Source organism: Trichosurus vulpecula, chromosome 6 (genome assembly GCF_011100635.1).
Source record: "Trichosurus vulpecula isolate mTriVul1 chromosome 6, mTriVul1.pri, whole genome shotgun sequence".
Taxonomy (NCBI): domain Eukaryota; kingdom Metazoa; phylum Chordata; class Mammalia; order Diprotodontia; family Phalangeridae; genus Trichosurus; species Trichosurus vulpecula.
In genome coordinates, this window is record NC_050578.1 from 231183273 (window position 1) to 231210441 (window position 27169).

Genomic DNA, 27169 nt, shown 5'->3' on the forward strand with positions numbered 1-27169 from the left:
AGGAGCCAAGCCATCCTGTAACTTCCCCTCTGCTAGGGCCTTCTCTTCTTAGGGTCTCAGTGCTTCACACCTAATCAGCAAAGGGATGTGGGCCCGGGGCCTAACACATAGTTAGCAAAAAGGTGTGAGCCTGCCTGCTTTCATAATCAAGCTTCCATTAACTAGCCCCACCTGAGGCCTATTAAATGGGGGGTGGGGAGGGAGAGGAGATCTTTAATCACATTAACACCACACAAACCTACCACCATCTCCCATTTTTTCATTCTTAAAATTTACTTTATCCTCACACATTATGATGCAGCTACACTGGGCTAGTTACTTCTCCTCACATAACATACTCTTCCTCAAATAGGCTTCTATGCCTGGAAGCCTACTCCTTTTGTCCTTCTTCTCCTCACATCACCACCCCTGTGTTGAGTAACTGACAGCTGATCCCAACACCAAAAGTCAGAGAAGGAATTCAGACCTTTAATCCCCCCTGAATAATTCCCTTGATTAGAATAGCTACCATAGGAATAGAATGACAATTATCTTTACAACTCTAGGAAAAATCTTGGCCATTCTCATATAGAGCTGCTTTGTTGTTGTTCATCCTTTGTTCTCAAAGAGGACCAATGACATCTCAAGGGTGACGTCTTGACTTGCGTATGAATTGGATTAAGTGAGGCATCATTGTGCAAAGTGGGCAACCTCACTCTCTCCTCCAGACATGTAGAAGTTCAGTGGCAGGACAAAAGGCAAGATGACTGTTGATGGCCCAGGATGCAGTGGGTGACCTTGGCCTTTCTAAATTAAGGTCTTTCCCAGGACTCGGTTTGTCTGAGGCCATGCCCATTCAATTAATAAGGGCAAGGTAAGAATTGAGACAAAAGATGGTCCAATTTACCATCAAAAACTATCAATTTGGGGGAGGAAGACCCTTAGAATTTCTGGCCAGAACAGAAAACAGTTGCAATATACATTCATTCTAAGATATCAAAACCTAAGCAATGAGTCACAGTGTCTTGAGTTGGGGGGTGGAGAGGACTATTTGTGGACATTCAATGAAAACCAGAGTGGTTTGGGTTTAAAGGTATAGTCAAGTAGCTGCATTTGAAACAAAATGGGCTGTTCAAAAGCCCATTTTTTCAGAGCTATATTTCAAGAAATCATGAATGTAAACCACACAGGACAAAAAATAAATTGTCCCAACTTTTGAAAAAAAATCAATTAATTAAATTTTTAAAAAAGTCTAGCCTCTATAGCCCCAAATGTCTTATGAAATCCACATGACCAAAAATAATGTTTCTATGGAATGAGCAAGCACATGTAAGTAGAAGAAGGAGCAGAAGAAAGCAGCATTCCCTAGCTTCTACTCGAATGGACAGTTTGAGTACCCAAAATGCAGCTATTATCAGAAAATGTTCTACTAAAACCTGGTTCACTCCTTTAAACAAAAACATACCACAATCATGGGAGGAGTAAGCTTGAACTTCTTTTTAAAAATTTTTTTATGCAGACAGTGTTTATTTAATATTTTTAGTTTTCAGCATTAATTTTCACAAGAGTTTGAATTACAAATTTTCTCCCCATTTCTACTCTCCCTCCACTCCAAGATGGCATATATTCTGATTGCCCCATTCCCCAGTCAACCCTCCCTTCTGTCACCCCACTCCCCCTCATTCCCTTTTCTCTTACTTTCTTGTAGGGCAAGACAGATTTTTATGCCCCATTGCCTGTATATATTACTTCCTAGCTGCATGCAAAAACTTTTTTTTTGAACATCTGCTTTTAAAACTTTGAGTTCCAAATTATCTTCCCTCTTCCCTTCCCACCCACTCTCCCTAAGAAGGCAAGCAGTTCAACATAGGACATATGTGTATCATTATGCAAAACCCTTCCACAATACTCATGTTGTGAAAGATTAACTATATTTTGCTCCTTCCTATCCTATCCCCCTTTATCCAATTTTCTCCCTTGACCCTGTCCCTTTTCAAAAGTGTTTCTTTTTTTATTTTTTTATTTTATTTTTAATTTTTATTTATTTATTTTTAGTTTACTACGCACGGTTCTACATAATTTTGAGTTCCAGATTTTCTCCCCTCCCTCCCCCCTCCCTTCCCAAGATGGCATGGAATCTCATATAACTACCATGTATAACTTTGTATTGAATTAATTTATACACTAGTCAAGTTGTGGAGAAGAATTATGACCAATGGAATGAATCATGAAAAAGAAGAAACAGAACCAAAAAAAAACCCCAAGAACAAAAACAAAAGAGAAGCAAAAAAGGCGAGCATGTAGTGCGCCTCAATCTGTATTCAAACTTCACAGTTCTTTCTCTGGATGGAGATAGCATTCTCCATCGTGCATCCCCTGGAGTTGTCCTTGCACGTTAGGTTGCTGAGAGGAGCAAAGTATGTCAGGGTTGGTCCTCACGGAATCCATATATCTGTGGCTGTGCACAACGTTCTCCTGGCTCTGCTCCGCTCACTCAGCATTATGTCGTGTAGGTTTTTCCAGGTTGTTACAAAGTCCGCATCATCCCCATTTCTTATGGCACAATAGTATTCCATCACCTTCATATACCACAGCTTGTTCAGCCATTCCCCAATTGATGGGCATCCCTTTGATTTCCAATTCTTGGCTACCACAAACAGAGCTGCTATAAATATCCTTGTACATACGGGTCCTTTTCCCGTTTGTGTGATTTCTTTGGGATACAACCCTAGAAGTGGTATTGCTGGGTCAAAGGGTATGAACATTTCTATAGCCCTTTGGGCATAGTTCCAAACTGCTCTCCAAAATGGCTGAATCAGCTCACAACTCCACCAGCAATGCAACAATGTTCCAATTTCCCCACATCCTTTCCAGCATTTATCCTTTTCCTGTTTTGTTATTTTAGCCAATATGACAGGAGAGATGTGGTATCTAAGAGTTGTTTTGATTTGCATTTCTCTAATCAGTAGTGATCCAGAGCATTTTTTCATATGCCTATAGATATCTTTAATTTCTTCCTCTGAAAACTGCCTGTTCATATTCTTTGACCATTTCTCAATTGGGGAATGGCTTGTATTCCTATATATTTGGCTCAGCTCCCTGTATATTTTAGAAATGAGGCCTTTATCAGAGATACTAGTTGCAAAGATTTTCTCCCAATTTTCTGCTTCCCTCCTAATTTTTGTTGCATTGGCTTTTTTTGTACAAAAACATTTCAATTTGACATAATCAAAATTATCCATTTTGCATTTTGTAATGCTCTCTGTCTCTTGTTGGGTCATGAATTCTTTACATTTCCATAAATCTGATAAGTAAACTATTCCTTGCTTTCCCAAATTACTTAGAGTATCAGCTTTTACTCCTAAATCATGAACCCATTTTGGCTTTATTTTGGTATATGGTGTAAGATACTGGTCTATGCCCAGTTTTTGCCCTACCATTTTCCAATTTTCCCAACAGTTTTTGTGAAATAGTGAATTATTAGCCCAGAAGCTGGCCTCTTTGGGTTTATCAAAGAGTAGATTGCTAAACTTGTTGATTTCTCCTTCTTGTGTACCTATTCTATTCCACTGATCCACACCCCTGTTTCTTAACCAGTACCAGGCAGTTTTGATGACTGCTGCTCTGTAGTATAGTTTAATATCTGGTATGGCTAAGCCACCTTCTCTAGCATGTCTTTTCATTAAAACCCTAGATATTCTAGACCTCTTGTTTTTCCAGATGAATTTTGTTATTATTTTGTCCAGCTCAGTAAAATAATTTTTTGGTAGTTCGATTGGTATGGCACTGAAAAGATAGATTAATTTAGGTAGAATTGTCATTTTTATTATATTACCTCGGCCTAACTATGAGCAACTGATATTTTTCCATTTATTTAGATCTGATTTTATTCACATGAAAAGTGTGTCATAGTTATGTTCGTATAGGCCCTGGGTTTGTCTTGGCAAATAGACTCCCAAATATTTTATAGTGCCTTCAGTAACTTTGAATGGGATTTCTCTTTCTATCTCTTGCTGTTGGGCTTTGTCAGTAATGTATAGGAATGCTGAGGATTTATGTGGGTTTATTTTATATCCTGCAACTTTGCTAAAGTTGTTTATTATTTCAAGTAGTTTTTTACTTGATTCTCTAGGATTCTCTAAATAAATCATCATATCATCTGCAAAAAGTGATAATTTAGTTTCTTCTTTTCCTATTCTAATTCCTTCAATTTCTTTTTCTTCTCTTATTGCTACAGCTAATGTTTCTAGTACCAAATTGAATAATAGGGGTGATAATGGACATCCTTGTTTCGCCCCTGATCTTATTGGGAATGCATCTAGTTTATCCCCATTACAAATAATGCTTGTTGATGGTTTTAGGTAGATGCTATTTATAATTTCAAGGAAGGTTCCACTTATTCCTATGCTTTCTAGTGTTTTTAATAGGAATGGGTGTTGTACTTTGTCAAAGGCTTTTTCTGCATCTATTGAGATGATCATATGGTTTCTGCTAGTTTTGTTGTTGATATGGTCAATTATGCTAATAGTTTTCCTAATATTGAACCAGCCTTGCATTCCTGGAATAAATCCTACCTGGTCATAGTGTATTATTCTCATGATGAGTTGCTGCAATCTTTTTGCTAATATTTTATTTAAAAATTTTGCATCAATATTCATTAGAGAAATTGGTCTATAATTTTCTTTCTCTGTTTTGACTCTACCTGGTTTGGGTATTAGTACCATATTTGTGTCATAAAAAGAATTTGGTAGGACTCCTTCTTCACCTATTTTCCCAAATAGTCTACAAAGTATTGGAATTAGTTGTTCTTTAAATGTTTGATAGAATTCACATGTAGAAGTGTTTCTTTTGATTACTTCCTCCCCCTATCTGCCCTCCCTTCTATCATCCCCCCTTTTTTATCTCCTTTCTCCTTCTTTCCTGTGGGGTAAGATACCCAATTGAGTGTGTATGGTATTCCCTTCTCAGGTCAAATCCAATGAAAGCAAGATTCACTCATTCTCCCTCACCTGCTCCCTCTTCCCTCCCAACAGAACTGCTTTTCCTTGCCACTTTTATGTGAGATAATTTACCCCATTCTATCTCTCCTTTTCTCCCTCTCTCAATATATATACCTCTCTCATCCCTGAATTTAATTTAATTTAATTTTATATTTTTTTAGATATCATACCTTTGTCTATATATGTATATATGTATATATATATATATATGTGTGTGTGTGTGTGTGTGTGTGTGTGTGTGTGTGTGTGTGTATTCCCTTCAGCTACCCTAATACTGAGGTCTCATGAATTATACACATCATCTTTCCATGTAGGAATGTAAACAAAACAGTTCAACTTTAGTAAGGATTTCTCTTTCTTGATTACCTTTTCATGCTTCTCTTGATTCTTGTGTTTGAAAGTCAAATTTTCTATTCAGCTCTGGTCTTTTCACTGAGAAAGCTTGAAAGTCCTCTATTTTATTGAAAATCAATATTTTGCCTTGGAGAATTATCCTCAGTTTTGCTGGGTAGGTCATTCTTGGTTTGAATCCTAGCTCCGGAATATTGTATTCCTAGCTCCAGAATATTGTATTCCAAGCTCTGCAATCCCTTAATGTAGAAGCTGCTAGATCTTGTATTATTCTGATTGTGTTTCCACAATACTCAAATTGTTTCTTTCTGGCTGCTTGTAGTATTTTCTCCTTGATCTGGGAGCTCTGGAATTTGGTGACAGTATTCCTAGAAGTTTTCTTTTTGGGATTTTTTCAGGAAGTGATCGGTGGATTGTTTCAATTTCTATTTTGAGGTTAGATTTATCAAGTTCAGAGAGGGGAATGTTGAGGTCCCCCACTAGTATGGTTTTGCTCTCTATTTCTTCCTGTAACTCCCTTAACTTCTCTAAAAATTTGTATGCTATACTACCTGGTGCATATATGTTAAGTAATGATATTGCTTCATTATTTATGGCACCTTTTAGCAGGATATAGTGTCCTTCCTTATCTGTTTTAATTAGATCTATCTTTGCTTTTGCTTTGTCTTAGATTAGGATTGCTACCCCTGCTTTTTTTTTTTTTACTTTAGCTGAAGCACAATATATTCTACTCCAGCCTTTACCTTTACCCTGTGTGAATACCCCTGTTTCAAATGTGTTTCTTGTAAACAACATATTGTAGGATTATGCTTTTTAAGCCATTCTGCTATTTGCCTCCATTTCATCTGAGAGTTCATCCCATTCATACTCACAGTTATGATTACTACTTGTGTCTTTTTCTCCATCCTATTTCCTCCCATTTATTCCTTTATTTCTCCCTTCCAGTACTCAACAGAGCTTTGCTTTTGACCACCATCTTCCTCAGTTTTTCCTCCCTAATGACACCCCTCCCTTATCTTACAAGCCAGAGCAGCACACAGAGGAGGCAGGGAGCAGTTCCCCCACTCTCCCCTCCCCCCCTGTCCTCCTCCCCCCACCCTGTGAGGAGAGACTTGGGGTCAGAGCAAGGTGCTGTCCACTGGACCTGCAGGAGGAGTGCCAGCCCCAGAGCCAAGATGAAAGCTTTTCATCAAGGCAGAAGTCATCAGCATGCTTTTCTGCCTTGTCCCCCAGAGACAGGTGGGGACCCAGGAGTGGAGCTGTCCATGGTCTCACGTGGGAAGTGCCAGAACTCCTGGGAGCCCACTGTCAACTTTGCTGTCCAGATTACCCCCACTCCAGACCTTGTGGTGAGGACTGGAGTGGTTCTAGGACTTAGACTTTTTGGCTCACTTGGGGATGCATGCACCTGGGAGGGCCAAGTGGGAGCCTGCAATGGGAGTGAACTAAACCCCAGTGGAAAGAAGGACACACTCCCAAGAGAACTCTTAGGAGATGATTGGACCCTCTGATTTGATTGAGAGGATTTTAACCTACTGTGGCCCAGGGGTGGATCATGCTGTGTTAAGGGAAACCCCTGTGCAGTGAGGAGGAACTGGCTGCTCGGTGCCCAAAGACTCTGGTCCCCAAAAAATGTACGAGTGGTGTGTGTGCTCTATTACATGCTAAATGCTTGGCTCTGTTTTAGACCTTTTGGCCAATGCTTCTTGGGAAAAGGGCAAGTTACTTTCTTGGCTGTTTTAGGTGATGTGGCTGCTCTGGTAGCATGTTGTGATGCTCAACACAATGTTTATGTTATTGTAGTATACTCTTATTGTAGTTTATATTGTTGTTGTGGATATTCTAGTTTCCTGGCTTGAGGAACTCAAGAGGTGTCACCTGCTTAGATTGTAAGGGCCAAGGTCCTGGAGGGGTGGAATGTATGTAAGGTGGATTTGTTTAATTTTTAAGATACTAGTTCCCAGGACCCATGGCCATAAGCAATTTACTAGTTCTCAAGATTTCACATCATAAACCATGTCACCATGCTTGCATATTGTTATATAATGATAAATCATATAAATATTTGAGTTAAGTTGTAAGCAGCACACTGTACTATCTTGAGTCACCATGATATCACTAAATTTAATGTAAACCTGTGAGGCTATTGTTGGCAAATTGCCTTCTTTGTTTGCTCCTCTACAAATCCAATGACCACTGGTCAGTAAGTGGGGAATGTAAGTGCTGTGATTCTTTTGATCATCCCCCATTGAGACTTAGGGGATACTAGGAATTGATGCTCTTACCCACCCCTGAGAGAAGAGTAATCAGGGGATGCTGTGGGAGTTGGTGCTCCCACTATCAACAACCCCCTTGAGAAAGAACAAATTAAATAAACCCTCATCATGTCTCTGGCTGCTGGGATCAAGAGTGAACCTATTAGAGGCTGAAGCCCAAAAGCTCTTGTTTTACAGTGCCTATGACTGGATCTCATAGAGAGACTGGCAGAACAGAAGGGCATTGCCTTGCCTCACTCAGGCTAGAGGAATCACTGATACCACACATGGGCATGGACTGCAGAGCCCAACCAGAAAGAGTGTGGAAATTGGAGTTGTACAATCGTTAATGAGTGTGTGTGTATGTGTATATGTAGGTAGCCTTCTGTAGTAGATTTTAAGATGACAAACTTATTTGCCCTATGTATTCTCTGTTCTGCTTCTTAATCCTTCTTCATTTACCTGCACAAATCAGTAGATTAATTTTTTAAAAGTATGTTAAAGTTTACTGGTAATGGTGTCACTTATATACCTTGATTTATAAATGTCTTTTACACCTTGATGTGAAGTTATTCTGAAAGCATTTACTAAACACCTACTTTGAGCCAGGCAATATGCTCAGCACTGGGAATACAAATACAAAGAAAAGATAGTCCATGACCTCAAGGATGCTGTATTAGAATGCAGAAAACAACACATTAATAGAAGTGGCCAAAAGATAAGAGTTGTGAATCTTGAAAGGCTTGAGCATCCCTGGACCAGGGATAGTTACTTGGCTGATAGCACTTGAAAAGTTGTGTATCCATTCTGTACTATGTTCATTAAATGATTCAGCCCCAGTAGTGACTCATAAGAAGGTGAAGGAATCTTACTTTGTGAAGTGAGAAACACTAAAATGCTGAAATTAGCTCACAAACAGAAAGCCAGATCCTATTGGGTCATTAAGACCATAGGAAATTTCCACTAGGTGATATATTAAAAATAATGGACTAGTTCTGAAGGAGTTTGGGCTTCCAAAGCAAGGTGAGCTTAAAACAATGGATTTTAATCACTGGAGATCACAAAGTAGGTGCTTAATAAATGTCTATTGATTTAATTAGCAATAATCTCCTTGTTATCATAAGAGTATAAAGAGGGGGTTCACTAAACTTCACTAAAATCTTATGAGAGACCACCCTTGACTTCATACACCTTGGCCTTTACACTGTCAATATGCCTCTTAGACAGTAGGCAGTGATGTCTTGATCTTCATACTTTCTATACCAGACAACCTCAGAATGGCCATTTTCACCAGAGATGGAAAACAATAGTTACTCTCTCCCTAAGTCAGACATCATAGGTAAGGGAACTATCCAAGATCACTTAAATGGCTGATCCAGTTTTCTAATATGTAAGCAGAGGTAAGCTATCAATAGCTCAGCACAAAGGGACAATGGGGTGCGATGAGGTAGACAAATAGTATTCCAGGCATCAAGAACAGCCAATGCAAATGTATAGCTTCTGGAGATGGAATGCCTTGTGTGAAAAAGAGCAAATCAACTAGTGTAGGTGTATTGGAGCATTTGTGGAGAGCAGTAAATTTTGAGGAAATTGGAAAGATATAAGATGTGAAATTCTAGAGGATTTGGAGGATGTATCAAGAAGGCTAGATTCATATCGATGGTGACCATGAATATGCCTGTATAGTTCAGAATCACAAAATGTAAGAGATTTTTTATGTAGAAGGCAGAAGAAGTAAAACATTTATTCAGACACCAGAGGATCAAGTCCCAATACCAATAATTCCAATTTGCCATGGCAACAATTGTATCCCAAAACCAGTAAGTGTCCTTCAGTGTAACAGCCAGGAAATTAAAACATAATATCGCGGCAAGGAGCCAAGCCATCCTGTAACTTCCCCTCTGCTAGGGCCTTCCCCTAAACCCTCACTCAGTCAGGAATCCCAACTGTCTGTTTGCCTGCAACCTTTTCTCCTGCAGTTCTGAAAGCCCTTGCAGTTCTCTCTCTCTCTCTCTCTCTCTCTCTCTCTCTCTCTCTCTCTCTCTCTCTCTCTCTCCGTCTCTTCCAGTTTTCTGTCTCTGTGTCTCTGCAGTCCTCCCTCTAAGCCCTTCCAGTTTTGTCTCTGAGCTTAATTGCTCCCATCAAGATATATGTTTATGTATGTATATATATATATATGTATATACACATACCTGTATATATACCTTTCTTAGGGCTTGAGGGCTTCACACCTAATCAGGAAAAGGGTGTGGGCCTGGGGTCTCACATGTAGTTAGCAAAAGGTTGTGGGCTTGCCTACAAAGAAACCTACCCTAATCAAGCTTCCATTAGCTAGCTCCATCTGAGGCCTATTAAATGGGTGGGGAAGACCTTTAATCACATTAGCACCACTAGGGCCAAAAAGATGATTTTTGTCTTCAATGCCAGAAGTAATAGAATCTCATTGGAGTTTGTTCAGCACAAGCATAGTATGATCATGTGTATGTATGTATATATATATGTATGTGGAGGAAGAGAGGAGAAAATATATATTTTTATCATTTGATTTTTCTTTGTGCCATTCTTCGTGTCCTTTCTGGAATGGTTTAACCAATTCATACCTCCACCAATAAGAGTACTGAAGTACCTGTATTATAATGCCCATATTTCTCAGCATACTAAGGCATCTGTATAGGACATGATAATCTACTAGCAAATAAAGAAATTATAATCAAATGTTTAAAAGATGAAATAATAAATGGGTCATTAATATATGACTTACACTATTTAATAATGCATGGCCATTAAATGATTTATATCTTTTTAATCAAATATCAGCTGTTTACCAAGTTGATGAGACTATATTCATCCCAGCCTTGAATGAAGAAATTGGTCATTTGGATCACAGGAACCACTCCCTTACATTGACTAGTAAGTGCTTGGAGGGTAAGTTCACAGAAGAATAAGTATTCGTCTTGCATTATGGTGGTTATAGAATGAAGAAATAGCAGTAACCATGGGATTCTGGCAACTTGAATTTGGGAAAATAGCTCCTGCACGTCTGGCATCCTAAATAAGAAAATTCATATTCCATGTTCTGTTGAATGAACCTTCAAATTTCTTCTTTTTTGCTCTCTGGTTACGAAACCATTGTCTGATCTGCAGGAAATACAAACATCGTACAATTTTGTTTTATGTGCAGGTTTGGGATAATCTTCTTAGATTCTCTTTGAAAAAATATGAACAGCTATCCTCAATTTAATCAGAAGGAAAGAATATGCTCTGAGTATCTTAGAAATATGTACATCCAATCAGGAGGTAATTCATTTATAAACAGAAAGAGGTTTTAAAGGTTACCTATCCCAAAGCAGACATTTTCAAGGGGAAGAAACTGAGATTCAAAATGACAAATAGTCTCAAGACTCCATGGTCACTTCAAGTCAGAGCTAGGATTTGAGTCTAGGTCTTCTGACTGCAAGTTCAGTGCTCTTTCTTCTATTCAGCCTATGATCTCATTTCCCACATTGCTGAAACTTCACAGCTTGAGTATTATAACCATTCCTTGTTTACAACGTAATAGACAACAGAGGAGATGATGTTAGTATATTAATTATACAAAAGATGTTATCAAGGACAGAGTTTTGAAGGACCATCAAGAAGAGGAAGAGAGGAATTAGAACACAGCCCTGAGGTACAATTGGGTGGGGAAGTGGATAGAGCACTGTCCTGGAGTAAGGAGAACCTGAATTCAAATCTTGCCTAAGACATTTACTAGCTGTGTGACTTTATGAAAGTCACTTAATCCTGATGGCTCCCAAAAGAAAAAGAACAAAGTCCTGAGCATTTCTAGTTGGGAGATGAAACATACCTGCTTAGGAGTCAGGCTCAGGGCCTTAGAAAGAACCTGGACTTCATAAGGCCTTATATATTCATATCTATGAAAGTATTCTCTGAGAATCTGTAGTTGATGTCGTGAAAGGCTGTGTTGTACTTTCTTTCCATTTTGATTATCAGATGCTTCTGTGTTCTCTGCCTTTTTTTCTTCATCCTCATTTTTGGATCTGTTCAAAGCTGGAGTTTGGGGCAAGAAATCTGAGGAACAACCAAGATAGGACAAGAGAAAGTTTACAAAAATGAGCTAAATGAAATTGGACCAAACCTCCAGAAATAACCATACTGAAGATGATGTCACCCAATGCTGGCCATGATGGATCAGCCAGACTGCAAGTTTTTTAAGAGATAGAAAATTCAGGACATTCCACAAGCCAAACTGAACGTAAGCAAACTCTCTAACTGTGACCCAGGGTACGTCCCACAAAGACATAACTGGGATCCTCAAGCCCACATGTCTACTCTGACATCATGTCTGACTATAAGCAAGTTTCATTCATTTTCTACTTCATTGCTATCTTGTGGCATAGAGGTAAACTTTGATTTCCTGTTGAATATGCTTGTAGTATGTAGTTTATAGCAGATCCTTTGAGGTAGAAGGGTTTATATTTGGGCTATGTGTACTGTCTGAATCACAGCCTCATCCATTTGGGGAGGCTTATCACAAGATTGCCAGAAGAAGAGGATTTATTAGGCACAGTCACTGATAAATATCATCTCATTTTGTAGAGGGATTGTATTCTGGGGGTTGTGGAGGAGCAGCCCAATTATAGATCCCTGAATAGTCAGAGTTGTTAACCTAGATTTACAAGAAAAGTATTCTGACCCTTGAGTGTGTATAAGAAATCCCATCTTGTCTAGAAAAAAAAAGTACTGGGAATATTTCTATGAGCTATTTACCCCTTTCTTACCACTCTCCTCAGGATTAAGAATCACCTCTCCTTGCCGCAGTGCATCAAGTCCTTCTACATTCTGAAAGATTCCTTTCCATGGAGAAAAGTTGTTCATATTCCTGGTTGGGACTCCAACAGCTGCCTGTGGGGGTAAAAATGACCCTGCATCATTCAAGTTCATGACTAGGATATCACAAATGTGAAATTCTTTATCTGTTGTGATTCATAAGTTACTTTCTGTGTCTCACTTTGCACCATTACAAAGAATGTTGAGTCTTACTTCAACATTCCTGAGCACTCAGAATGTCAAATAATCATCCACTGAGAACAAGAAACTATTTTAGTCAGTTTTTTCAAAGATAAAGGTAACATGATGCAGATTAGAATTCCCTGGTATTGATTCCTCATATTTACAAATATATCCGTATCTATCTGTATGCACATACTTACAGTGTGTGTGTATATATAATCTCCCCAGTAGTATCATGGCTCTTGAGACCAAGAACTGTTGGTTAATTCTCATCATAGCCCCAGCATGTTGCACAGTGTTTTGAGCAACGATGTTTGGCTCAGACCTATATAGAGATATCTTCCAATGATAAAACACCAAATATTAATTCAGATAGTTACCCACTTGGGCACTTAGATCCTTAGGAAGGTGACTGAGGCAGTGAGATATGCTATGTGTTGTCCAGGATCAAACAAAGGTAATATGTGTCAGAGGTGGGACTTGATGATTGACTCCAAGACCAGCTCTATATATCCTCCACCATGCTGACTCTACCTTGTCAACAGTTACTATACGGTTGGCAATGTTAAATATGTAGTGGATTAAATTTTTAAAATTGACTTACTTGTATATTAGATGCTTCTTTTAATGGGCATGCACGTTTTTTCCTTTTGGATCTTTGATTATAAAACCAGTCTTTGATCTGCAGGAAATGCAAAAGCTTATGATGTAATAATGTTTGTTAAGCAATCCCATTACAAATATCAAAATTAGAACACATTGTGCTTATTCTGGAAACAGTCAAAGTTTATAACAAAACATCCTCTTGTGAAGGGAATTATCATCTTGAAGAAATGTAGACACTCTGGGTGAAGCTAAAACTTTGAAAAGGATGAGGAGATTTTAAGGATAATCTACAATGATATTGACATTTTAAAAAAGAAACATGGGCTCAAAATGAGCAATTGTTGCCAAGAATTCTTGAGCATTAAGTAAAAGTATCTCAGTTTAGGTCTTCAATAGCTTGACCCAAGGCTCTTTCTGCTATATGAGCTAAGGTCTGAACCAAGTTTTATCCTTACACATTGCTTAGAGTTTGGCTTGGCAACCTTCTCTTGACCCCAAATTATGATATTTTGAGGGAAAAACAATGAATTCTAGAGAGGCAACACCAGAAATGTCATCAGCTATGGAAGAAGCACCAAGACTAAAAGTAAGAGAGGAATGAGGACATCATTCTGTGCATTTCTACTCCAGAGATGAAACACACCTGCTGTGGAGTCAGTCTCAGGGCCTTAGAAAGAACCTGGACTTCATCAGTCTTGATATATTCATTTCTATGAAAGTATTCACTGAGAATCTGTAGTTGATGTCCTGAAAACCTGTGTCGTATTTTCTTTCCATTTTGATTATCAGATGCTTCTGTGTTCTCTGCCTTTTTTTCTTCATCCTCATTTTTGGTTCTGTTCAAAGCTGAAGTTTGGGGCAAGAAATCTGAGGAACAACCAAGATAGGACAAGAGAAAGTTTACAAACATGAGCTAAATGAAATTAGAGTAAACCTCCTGAAATCACCATACTGAAGATGATGTCACCCAATGCTGGCCATGATGGATCAGCCAGACTGCAAGTTTTTTAAGAGATAGAAAATTCAGGACATTCCACAAGCCAAACTGAACGTAAGCAAACTCTCTAACTGTGACCCAGGGTACGTCCCACAAAGACATAACTGGGATCCTCAAGCCCACATGTCTACTCTGACATCATGTCTGACTATAAGCAAGTTTCATTCATTTTCTACTTCACTGCTATCTTGTGGCATAGAGGTAAACTTTGATTTCCTGTTGAATATGCTTGTAGTATGTAGTTTATAGCAGATCCTTTGAGGTAGAAGGGTTTATATTTGGGCTATGTGTACTGTCTGAATCACAGCCTCATCCATTTGGGGAGGCTTATCACAAGATTGCCAGAAGAAGAGGATTTATTAGGCACAGTCACTGATAAATATCATCTCATTTTTGTAGAGGGATTGTATTCTGGGGGTTGTGGAGGAGCAGCCCAATTATAGATCCCTGAATAGTCAGAGTTGTTAACCTAGATTTACAAGAAAAGTATTCTGACCCTTGAGTGTGTATAAGAAATCCCATCTTGTCTAGAAAAAAAGAGTACTGGGAATATTTCTATAAGCTATTTACCCCTTTCTTACCACTCTCCTCAGGATTAAGAATCACCTCTCCTTGCCGCAGTGCATCAAGTCCTTCTACATTCTGAAAGATTCCTTTCCATGGAGAAAAGTTGTTCGTATTCCTGGTTGGGACTCCAACAGCTGCCTGTGGGGGTAAAAATGACCCTGCATCATTCAAGTTCATGACTTGGATATCACAAATGTGAAATTCTTTATCTGTTGTGATTCATAAGTTACTTTCTGTGTCTCACTTTGCACCATTACAAAGAATGTTGAGTCTTACTTCAACATTCCTGAGCACTCAGAATGTCAAATAATCATCCACTGAGAATAAGAAACTATTTTAGTCAGTTTTTTCAAAGATAAAGGTAACATGATGCAGATTAGAATTCCCTGGTATTGATTCCTCATTTATATAGCTATATATCTATATCTATCTGTATGCATATACTTATATTGTGTGTCTATATTTAATACATGTAAAAATACCTATGTGTGTATATATTGGTTAATTCTCATCATAGCCCCAGCATGTTGCACAGTGTTTTGAGCAACGATGTTTGGCTCAGACCTATATAGAGATATCTTCCAATGATAAAACACCAAATATTAATTCAGATAGTTACCCACTTGGGCACTTAGAGTCTTAGGAAGTTGACTGAGGCAGTGAGATATGCTATGTGTTGTCCAGGATCAAACAAAGGTAATATGCGTCAGAGGTGGGACTTGATAATCGACTCCAATATCAGCTCTCTATATGCTCCACCATGCTGACTCTACCTTGTCAACAGTTACTATACAGTTGGCAATGTTAAATATGTAGTGGATTAAATTTTTAAAATTGACTTACTTGTATATTAGATGATTCTTTTAATGGGCCTGCACATTTTTTCCTTTTGGATCTTTGATTATGAAACCAATCTTTGATCTGCAGGAAATGCAAAAGCTTATGATGTAATAATGTTTGTTAAGCAATCCCATTACAAATATCAAAATTAGAACACATTTGTGCTTATTCTGGAAACAGTCAAAGTTTATAACAAAACATCCTCTTGTGAAGGGAATTATCATCTTGAAGAAATGTAGACGCTCTGGGTGAAGCTAAAACTTTGAAAAGGATGAGGAGAGAGATTTTAAGGATAATCTACAATGATATTGACATTTTAAAAAAGAAACATGGGCTCAAAATGAGCAATTGTTGCCAAGAATTCTTGAGCATTAAGTAAAAGTATCTCAGTTTAGGTCTTCAATAGCTTGACCCAAGGCTCTTTCTGCTATATGAGCTAAGGTCTGAACCAAGTTCTATCCTTACACATTGCTTAGAGTTTGGCTTGGCAACCTTCTCTTGACCCCAAATTATGATATTTTGAGGGAAAACAATGAATTCTAGAGAGGCAACACCAGAAATGTCATCAGCTATGGAAGAAGCACCAAGACTAAAAGTAAGAGAGGAATGAGGACATCATTCTGTGCATTTCTACTCCGGAGATGAAACATACCTGCTGTGGAGTTAGTCTCAGGGCCTTAGAAAGAGCCTGGACTTCATCAAGCTTGATATATTCATTTATATGAAAGTGCTCCTTGAGAATCTCTACTTGATATTCTGAGAACTTGTGTCTCCCTTTCATTTCTTTCACATTCTTTGCATTTTGCTCATCACCCTCATTTGTTGGTCTGTTCAAAGCTGGAGAGTCGGGTAAGAAATCTGTGGAGCAACCAAGAAAGGAAAAGTGAAACTCAGAATAAGTAAGCTAAGCAAAATTAGAGCTATCCTTTTTAGATCACCAAGCTGAATATTGTGTCATCCAAAAATTATCAGGCTCAGTCAGGCAGTCCACATGTTTTATAAGAGACAGAAAGTACTGAAGCTGGCAGTAGCTAAACTTCACTTGGGCACATGCTCCCTCTCTAGCATGGAATGTCCAACAGTGCTTAAACCAGGAGCTGCAGGTGATATGTGCACTTTGACACAATTGATACCTGGCTGCCATGAACTCAGACCAATGTCCTACTCTGTCATCATCTTTTGGCACAGAGGTGACTCTGCTTTCTTGAGAGCTGTGTTGGTAGTGTTCCAATTGCAGCACATCCTTCTAGCTGAAACTATCTCCAGTAGGGGTTATGTGTAGTGTCTGAAGACCAGCCTTGCCCACTTGGGGAAAATTATCACCAGGTTTGACAGAAGGTCATTATTTTCCTTGTACAGCCACTCTCAAATACAATCTACTGAATTATAAGGGATCTGAAATCTAGTGTGGAGGAGGAAATTACAGATTCTTGAAATATCATAGTAGGTTGCCTGGAATTAGAGTAATGTATTCTGGTTTTTATGTATGAGAAACACTATCTTATCTGGAAATAAACGAGCAGTATTGTATATATTATTATGCATTACATACCCCTTACTTACCGGTGTCATTGACATCCAGTACAAACTCTCCCCTCATCAGAGCATCAAATTTGCTACTGTCTCCTAGGCTCTCGAAGATTTTTTTAAATAGAGAAGAGTTGCTTGTGCCCAGGACTGGGGTTCCATCAGCTGGCTATGGGAATAAAATTAACCTAGGGTTATTCAAGGATGTGAGCCTGGGATGACAAATACGTACATTCCATCACCATGTCATCTGAACCAAGAGATTCTTTTCCATTTCCCACTTGCCATCACTACAAACAACTAAATTACAGTCTGATTTGTAGTCAACAGAGTAGAGACAGCATCTATTGAGCAGAGACATTCAAGTGGATATTGAGAAGGACACTGATAAAGATCTGTACTGAAATAAAGAGAATCAGACCCAGAATGGAATTCCTCCTAATTGGTAATTCCACTAGTAGAGTGATAAAATTGTCATTGAGGCAACTAATGGAGGAATCAACTGCTCAACTTTTATCAGGCAGTCAATAAGCATTTATTAAGTGTTGATTTTGTGCTAACCACTCTGCTCAGTGCTAGAGATAAAAAAGGATCAGGAACATTTTCTCTGCTTTCAATGATCTTGCCTTCTAATGGGGGAGATAATATGCAAATATCTAGTTAAATACAAGCTATATACTGTGAAAATGGAAGATAATCTCAGAGGGAAGGCACAGGTGATTGAGGAACAAAGGGGACAAGGAAAGGCCTCTTGAGGAAGGCGCAATTGTGTTAGGTCTTGAAAGAAGCCAGGAGAGAAAGAGCTAAGAAAGAGCCTTCCAGGAATGCAGATAAACCAATTAAAACCCTTGCAGTTGGGAGTGGGGTATTAGATTGGAGGAACAACAAACTGGTAAGTGTAGGTAAGTGGTGAGCTAGGTAGTAGAGAACATACATGGATGAGAGTAATGCCTAGGAATACCAGAAATGTAGCAAGGGGCTAGGTTTTGAAAGGTTAAAGATGCCAAATTGAGGAGTTTTTAAAATTTAATTCTGTATGTAATTGGGAACCACTTAGTTTTGTTAAGCAGGTTGTTAACATTGTCAGAACAGCACTTGAGCAAAATCACTTTGGCAGCTGAGTGGAGAATAGCGCTAGAAAGAAAACCCAAAAGACTATTGCAAATAGCAACACACCAGGTATGAGGTGATGAAGGCCTGATCTCAGTTCATGAAAACCCATTTGACTGCAGATAGAGAGATATCAACAAGAGATTTTATGAAGGTAGACATGACAAGGCTTGTCCACTGATGGAGGGAGGAATTGATGATGACACTGAAGTGTGAATGATGATGCCATAAATGTCACACTGCATTGTAATTTGCCAAAACTCTTTCATTAATGAAAACTTATGAATAGTATACAAAATTATGTTGGTAAACAAAATGGGCTCTTAGTACTCAGTTCAACTAAGTGCCCTCGAAGAGTTAGGCCTTTGTTTCCTTGATTAGAATTGGGGATCCTTGATGACCTCCTTGCCTCAGGGGAGGGCCTAGTTTACACATGAGTTTGAGTGACATGTTTGGGACATCAGAGGCTTTTAAACCACGTGGGTTTAAGTCGCCTCTTTGTGATGATTCTAGGTCGAGTGGGTGAGTCAAATGTGTGACTCACCCTAGACCCTGAAAAAGATGTAAAAGCAGGGGTTGGCTTTCTGTTTTTCGGAGCTCTTACCCACAGCAGTGGTGGTGGGCATGACTCTGTGTCAGCCCTTGTTATGAGCTCCCGGGCTGAACCTAGATGTTGGTAACTATGAATTGTACTGGGTCTGTCTGTCCATGTTTGTAATTTGTTTGTATTTGTTCTGAAGCTCAGGGTGCTTGCTTTTTCCCCTGAACTAAGTGAATGGTATTTGTATGCTGAATTAAAGTAAGCTCGTTAACCCCTTAACATTGCTTTCCTTACTAAAGCAGATCAAAAGAACCTGGGCTTTTGCAGCATGCTGGTAGTGTGCTTGTTGTTGGGCTTGTGTTGATGTTTCATCCACACAACAACTGCTAGCCCAATTGTTGAAACAAAAATATATTGGAAAATAATGTGTTTGGATCAATTTTTCATGTTAATATATTTCAAAATGTAATGTAACCCTAAGTAATGGTAATAGAAAGGTATATATGGAGATCATGGGCATCTGACATGAAATATTGGAATACAAACAGAAATTCCTGCAACCTGAAGAATGCACACATTTTGAACATGAGCATCTGTCATTGAATCTTGACCTCTTTAGATATATGATTAAATGTCAGATCCTGATATGTCTTGTGCTCTGGTTTGATGCAGATTCATGGCTTTGGTTTTCTGCTTTTGGTTACCTGAGTGCAATTTAAAACTAGCTTCTACCATACACAGGACTGGTCTGATTATGTTAAACCTCTTTTACATGGTGTTGTCTCAAATTGTAATGGAATGTGACAGTCCTAACTTACCTTGTCCTTCGGTTCCTTGTTCCTCCCTTTCAATTCTGCTTCTTCCTTTCTTGTCTGATCTTCAGGGACTTCAAAAAGAGAAGTCATTGAGGACTGGAGAGGGTTGCCTGAGAGGAGTAGACAGCAGGGCTCTATAGGGGAGGAGAGCTATCTGTTAGGACTTTTTTTTCAATTAACTCACTGAATGATGCTTTCTTACCTGAGTGTTCAGTTCAACAAATGTTACCAGATCCCTCAGAAAACAAACAAAAAACAGCAAGAAAGGACAGGCCATGAAGAAATGTGATAACACAGGGCAAGAAAGGAGGAATATATTATCTAACTAGAGTGCAAGTGGATTGAAGAAATTTCAAAAGAAAAAAAATTCTCAAGAAGAAAAACAGAAACAGACAAGGCCAAAATGGTGTCTCTTTTTGAAATATTTTTTTCCATTTGTGAGGTTGGCAAAAAATGGATGTGTGAGTGGGAAAAAAGATGGAAAGCTGAAAACATGGTTGGGGAATTCCAGAAATACTGGGAACCTTACCTGGTATAGCTGATTGGAGTGTTCCTGATCTACGTGTGTTTTCAGCAAGTTGTGCCCAGGGCCTCCAGAGTTTTTTTGTTTTCTGTTCTCTTGAGTTAAATTCCTTTGGGAAACATGTGTTGACTTTTTCATCAATTTTGTGTTCCCCATTTATGTGCATCAATGAGGATGATGGTAAAGACATTGAATTTACTGGAGAGAATAAATTAGACCAGTTAGTATCATCTTCAGTATTGGAACAGACCATCCTATAAAACTCAAAACAGCAATAAAGGAAAGCCTACAACCCAAAGCTGTAATAAAGTAAATTACAACTGTAAGTCCTCATAATATCAAATGTGGTACCAAGAAGAAGATTTTGAAAAAAAGAATGAATTTCCAAAGGGGAAAATGAGAAGCTTAGAAGTAACTGATAAGAAAACGTTGAAGCCACATTGAATAATTCACCACTGCTAAGGTGTGACTACCATATATCATCCTTTCTCAGAGCATTAGACTCAGAGGACTGGACTGAGTGTATTTTAATGTAGAAACTCATGGAAGAATGTACATATAAATATACATACACTCATATATGTGTGCATATATATTATTTGCATAGATAATATATATTTTCACATGATGTGTTATTTCAAAGCGTCCACTTTGAGAAGTTACTAATTTTTATTTGACTCATTTCCCTTGTTGAATTCCTTTTACTTCAGATTCAGGTAAGAATGATGATAATTTAAAAATCATATCCTAATTTTTAAAGAGAAGTATTCTGTCTCTTGTGCAAGCATCTTTCTTTTATAAATAAGATTGTCTCTTTCTCTAATTCTAAATGTCTGACCAAATTTCAAAAGAACATGAACTGCTAAACAATGTAAGTTGTGCTCTTGGCATAGAAGAATATGCAAAAGAAGTCTCTTCTTTAAGTGACATTCATCGCTTTCATTAAAATAAAATGGGCAAGCTTACCTGTCACATGACTCTGATTTTCTTTTTTGTTTTCCTCGAGATATTCCATCAAGAGGGCATCTAAAATGTCAAATGGGTTTGGGGGGTGGTTATTAACCTGAAATGCCTCCCCAGTTTCTCTGTTCTCAGATTGGCTGAGCTTTTGTTCCATACATTTTCTCCTTTCACTGATGTCATTGCCACTATCCCTCCTCTTCATGACTTTTCTGAGATGTCTTTGTCTGGAGTATTGGAAATAACTAGATGAGAACAAAAAAATAAATGGTTGGACTTAAACATATTTGAAATTCTTTATTTATATTTTATAATATACTGTATAATATACTGAGTTTCCTTCTCCAGAAGTTCTGAAGGAAACAAGGAGAGAAAGAAAATATTTGGTGGAAAAGAAGGTGAACAGAAAGGAAGAAATACAAGTGAAATGTGAATGATCATTGTGTGTGATATGGTGTCAATACATTAGTAATGTCTTTGAAGATGACCACACCCAAGTCTTGGAATTCTTTTTCTCTAAGAATATACAGGAAGATGCAATATCTAAATTTTAAGTCAGTACATAATACCTTGTCCCCACCTTATCACTCCTTTAATTATCTTTTCATTTCACTTTCAAATTTATTTTCCTTCTCTGATCACTTCTTTTCCCATAAAGAAAGAGAAATCCTCATCTCCTATGTAAACTTTTGGAGAAAGGCCTTCCAGACCCTCACAATTTTCAAACTCAAGTCCTTCAAATGAAAGCTTTTTTTAAATTAGAGAGAGGGGTGGTAAAAAAGTATTTTACCAAACTGATTCTTCCTAAAAGCTATTTTTTAAACTTATTCTTTCAAATACAGGTGGATATAATGTAATGTCCCTTGCTGGGAGATTTTTGAATTTAAGTATGGAATCTTGTAAGAGATTCTTAAAGATAAAGAAGAAAACATTTCATCAAATCCTGAAGAGCCTATTTTATCACTCCTTTCCCTTTCATTCCAGCAAATATTCCATCCTTTCTGGGATTGAGAATGAGTTCCCCATGTTGCCTCCTGCCCACCTCCTCAAGAAGGGACATGACCAGTTATGTTTTAATGTGTCTGCTTCTCCTCCTGTCTTCCTAACACCCAAACTCATATTCAAATGGAAGAGGCATTGCCTTCCATTATTCTAGGCCACATTTTTCTTACCACCTCTCCCCCCACAAATGGGATGCCATTTCCCTCTTATGTAAGGCCACCTTTGGGAATGATTACATGATATTGCTCCACATCTGGTTCCAAAAAGATGACATATCTCAGGTATTCATAGACCTCTTAAATCAAGACTCTGAGAAATTGTATGGATTATTGCCTTTTTTGGAAATATCCATAGGCTTGCCCTGCTGAAGACATTGCTTCATTGTCCCTCATTCATAACTTGTAGAAAGAGTTCTTTCAGAAGACTGGTGTAAAATACAACTCAACCTTTGACCAAGAGCCCCAGAAGATTAATAATGAAATAAAATGCAACTCACCTCCTGGGAAGGAAGAGGTTCAATCTTTAGGAAAAACTGGCAATGCTGACATCAAAGAGTCAAGTGCTCTGGCCTGCCTCAGGAAGATGTGGAGATGCAGGTAACATGGACATTTATAGTCCTCTTTATGAAGGTGTTAATCAGGAAGTCTGTTGGGTCAGAGAGTTGAGTTCACACATCAGTTATCTTCTCAACTCAAGTCAGGTGATCCTTCAAAATATTGATTTCACTCTTCATCAACCTATTCAATTTCATTTCTACTATTGTCTCTAACCTTTTTATTATTACTTGTATACTGAAAGGAATTTCAACTCCTGTTCATCGTTCAGTTTATGAAGATTTCTCCTTTCCAGTTGTGGCTGGAAACCATAGAAAAGGGTTCAGAAAGGCTTCCTTATTCCTGCATCCACCCACCCATCCACCTAGCCATCCATCCATCCACCCACCAATCCATTTGTGCATGCATGCATACATGCAATCGTTCCATCAAGCATTCACTCACATGCCAAAAACTTTTAATAGGTAAAAATGGGAATACTATTTTAGCCAAAATTTGAAAAACTGATTCTGCAATGATTAAGGCCTCAGGTCAGTTCAAATATCTAAATGATGTCCTTGCTGAGGTGTGAACTCAGATGTGTGACTTCAGGATTGTTTTGAAGAAATACCTTTCAAGCTGTGAACTTGATTGAGTGAATTATGGAAAAATATTATCCAGAGGAAAATGAACACTCAGAAAGAAAAGAAATTCACACCTGCACAGGAGAACACAGAAGCAACAGAATAACCCCTATAAAAGTTAGCAGACTTAAAGGATAGACAACCATTTTGAAAGTGAAACAGAGATAGCAAAGCTGAGCTCCTGAGGGAAGCAACCCCCCCAAAAAAGATAGGTGTGTCACCAGAAAATTTCAAGAGGTGAGCCTCTAGGTACCTCATTCAACATCTCAGTGCCCTCAGAAATTATAAGATTTAGCTAGAGATTCTACTTATTTTGGTATGGATGGAGGGTGAGTTTTGTGGTTTTTTTTGGTAGTCTGTGCTTTGGGGCCAATTTTTGGAGCCAATGAATGATGGCACCAATTGGTAGATGAATTGCTAGAGGTGCTGTTTCTCACAATTCAGAAACTGATTCCCCACAACCCTCCCAAGAAGAAATAGATGAGTAAATAATGCCTTCAAGCTCTATTTGCTGTTCCTTACTATATGTTATGCCCTGCCCCCCAGTTTCTCCTTCTTGCCCCAGCTCACCCCACTGTTTTTACTCCCATCTCCACAGACCCCACTGTTTTTACTCCCATCTCCACAGACCCCACTGTTTGTGTTCCCTTCTCCACGGAAATAATCCCGCCTAGCTTGTCCCACTGCTTGTGTCCCCATCTCCACAGAAGTCTAATTGTGTTCTTTCCCTTTAAATACTCTTTCTCTTCCTTTACTCAGGGCTCTTCGATTTGAGTCATTACTCTGAACAGTCATGCACTTCAATAAATCCACATCTAAATTTATATCCGGGTCTCGCTCGCTTTTTTTGGCACAACATTTGTTCCAGGTTGGTTTTTGGGTAATATAGAATTGGTCTATTTTGGTCAATGATGTTTCCAAAAAATGAGCAAAGCAATTCCAAATGCTTATTATGCTCCACTAAGAAGGTCCCCTGGTTGTTGGTTTCCATCACTAGAAGTACAACAAATCATTCAGGGCATAGAGAGGAAAGTTATCAGGCTATATTGGAGAGACTTTTTCTTTGTGACACTACAGGCAGTAGATACGGCTACTGCCAGGATGTTTGGGATGTTTATTTAATGCAGTTATTTCTTTTCTACTCTCTAGAGAGAAGCAAAGGTTGCCAGTAGGATGTCTATCAGACTCAGCTTTAAGAATCTTTGTTATCTTGCCTTATTATTCTTAGGTATGTATTTTCATTCATTGCCAGTCAAATAAAGATTGAGGAAAGAAAATCTGAGCAAGTTAATTTATCAGCTAGGCTAGCAGTTGCATAATAAATTGGGTCAAATGCTCTTCCCTAGGCACAAATGATAGATAACAAAGCTTTCTTATAGTCAATAATGAGGAACAAGTAAAGTTATATAATATTGAGCAACAAGGGTTTTTCTTATTTTTGATTGGCCAAAGTATGACACAATTGGAGAATATTAATCACAAGTTGTATCATTATTTCCAAGATCATTTTGCAGTTAAAACTTTCTGATTTCCCTGAAATCACAGGAGCAAAACTTTTATAGGGATACAGAACTTTTAACTCACAAAATGGATGCTGTTCACAATAGGGAGTTGGTTTGGTTTCTTCAATTTTCCCCTCTGATCCTTGAGGAATGTGTTCCCCATGACTCACTTATCCAATGCAATTTGCATAAGGTTCATTGTATATTCTGAATCGGTACTTTGAATCATACTCAGATTATTAGGAATCAATTCTGAGCAGCTTTATTACAACAATTAATACAATACTTAACACCAAACTAAAAGACATTAATAAGGTATAGGATTTTAAGAGCCTATTTGATTAGGTAGTCAATATGCATCATTCTGTTAATCAGGATAATAGTTAAGAACACCTGGAAGAGAGGGGGGGTCTCTCCATGGAGAGTTTGTATCCTGTTCAGGCAATTGGATGCTTGCTATAATTTATTGTATTTTGTGTAGACTTGTCATAATTTCATGTGATTGGTTAATGTAGAGACAACAAGATTGATTGATAATGTGCAGACCCCTCCCTGTGAAGTTATTATAAAATCTAAGACCATAAGCTTTAGCCTGATCATCTGGGATAAAGAATCTACCTCGATTTGAAGGGAGGTGGTGGTCTTTCTTGTAGCCTGGGCCAACTTTTCAATCTCAAGGAAGAAATTTCTAGCTGCTTTCTCTAAGGTGGCAACCCCATGTTTGGAATTACGGGGCAGAGAAACTTTATTACTGGACTTTTGTCTTTTGCAAGGTTTCTGATGTATTTAGCTTCATTTTCTCACTTTTGGTGCATTTGCCATCATGCTTCTAAATTTCTAGTGGAATGTTTCCCGATCAGTCCTTGCAGTGTTAATGTGATTAAAGATCTTTCCTGCCCATCCAATAGGGCCTTTATTTACACCCTTTACTTAGTAGGTTCGAGGCCTCAGGCCCATACCCTTTTGCTCTTTAGGTCCTGAGAGTACCCTAAGGAGAGGTGCTAAGACCAGAGCCAATGGTGTGTGCACTGAGTTCTAGCCAATCACATGCCAGCTAGGAGAGAGAGCCCAGAGTGTGAGAGCAGCAGAACTAAGAGCAGCAGAATTGAGAGAAGGAAAACTGAGCAGTGGAAATCAAGAAGACATTGAGGAAACCAGCCTTGAGAGAGACTGAAGAGCAGAGAGTGCAGATAAGAGAGTTGCAGAGATAAAAGAGCTGAGAATCTACAGCATCAAGAGATTGGAGAACTAAGAATCCAGAGAATCCAGGAGACTGCAAGGACTCTGAGAACTGCAAGGGCTTTCAGAATTTTGGGAGAGGAGCCAGGCAAGTAGACAGAAGGATTTGAGAGTGGTTGTTTATGAGAAGGCCTGAGCAGGGGGCAAGGTTATAGGATGACTTGGTTCCTTGCTATAATACTGTGGTATAATTACCTTGCTGCTACACTGAGGTGGGTTTACTGATTTTGGAATATAATTGCTGCTATATCAAATTGGGGTTATTGGTCTTGGGATTGGATCCTCTGGTGTCTAAATAAATGTTATACTTCCTCTGCTTTCTACCTAGAGAGTTTTTCATGCTTTGCATTTCTGAACCATTCAGGCATGTTCATGGTCATCCTCGAGGTCTTGAATCCTGCCTTATTGATACAGTCTTATAGAATGATAATGATACTGGAGGGAATAAATAAGTGATCCTACATGTCCCAAACTAGATTAGTGTAAGAGTTGTATAAGCTCTTTCCCCACAGATAAAAAAATAGACCAGGAATCCCAAAGCCACATGTGAAATCTGAAGTGGGGGCTGCTTCAAAATTTTTGTCACAAGTAGTAAAATTGGATCATTATAAGATTTGCAAAATTAATTTGTCTAGTTTTGTAATTCACCACCCCTATTTTGTTGTAAATTGTTGATATTGCACAAATAAATGATCCCCTGTTTGCAAAAGGAAGATATTGTGCATCCACCTAAACATCACTCAAATTTGATGACTTACTTGGAGGTTCTGTTTCTCATAACACATAAAGTGAAATTTGGAGGAGCTACTGGTAATGAGATTGTCCTAGTTTTGCAGAGAACTATAGTTCCATTCAGTTTTGTAGTTAAATAATTGGAATAAAGGTGGGAGAAAGTCATTGACTTTGGTTTAGTACCATCTATGGATCTATTGGGATCAGACAAATGACACAAAGCCAATTTAAATGGTCCAAAGGGCCCAATAAGATACTTTGGAGTTGTCTTGTCCAACTGGGAATCATTTGGAGTAGCAGGGAAAGCTAACCAAGGAGCAGACTCACCTTAATGAATATGGTGACATATCCAGCATCCATGAGGCCCAATTGCTTTAAGATGACAAAGAGCATGTCTTACTTTGCTATGAAGTTTACTAACAGCTTTTTCAAT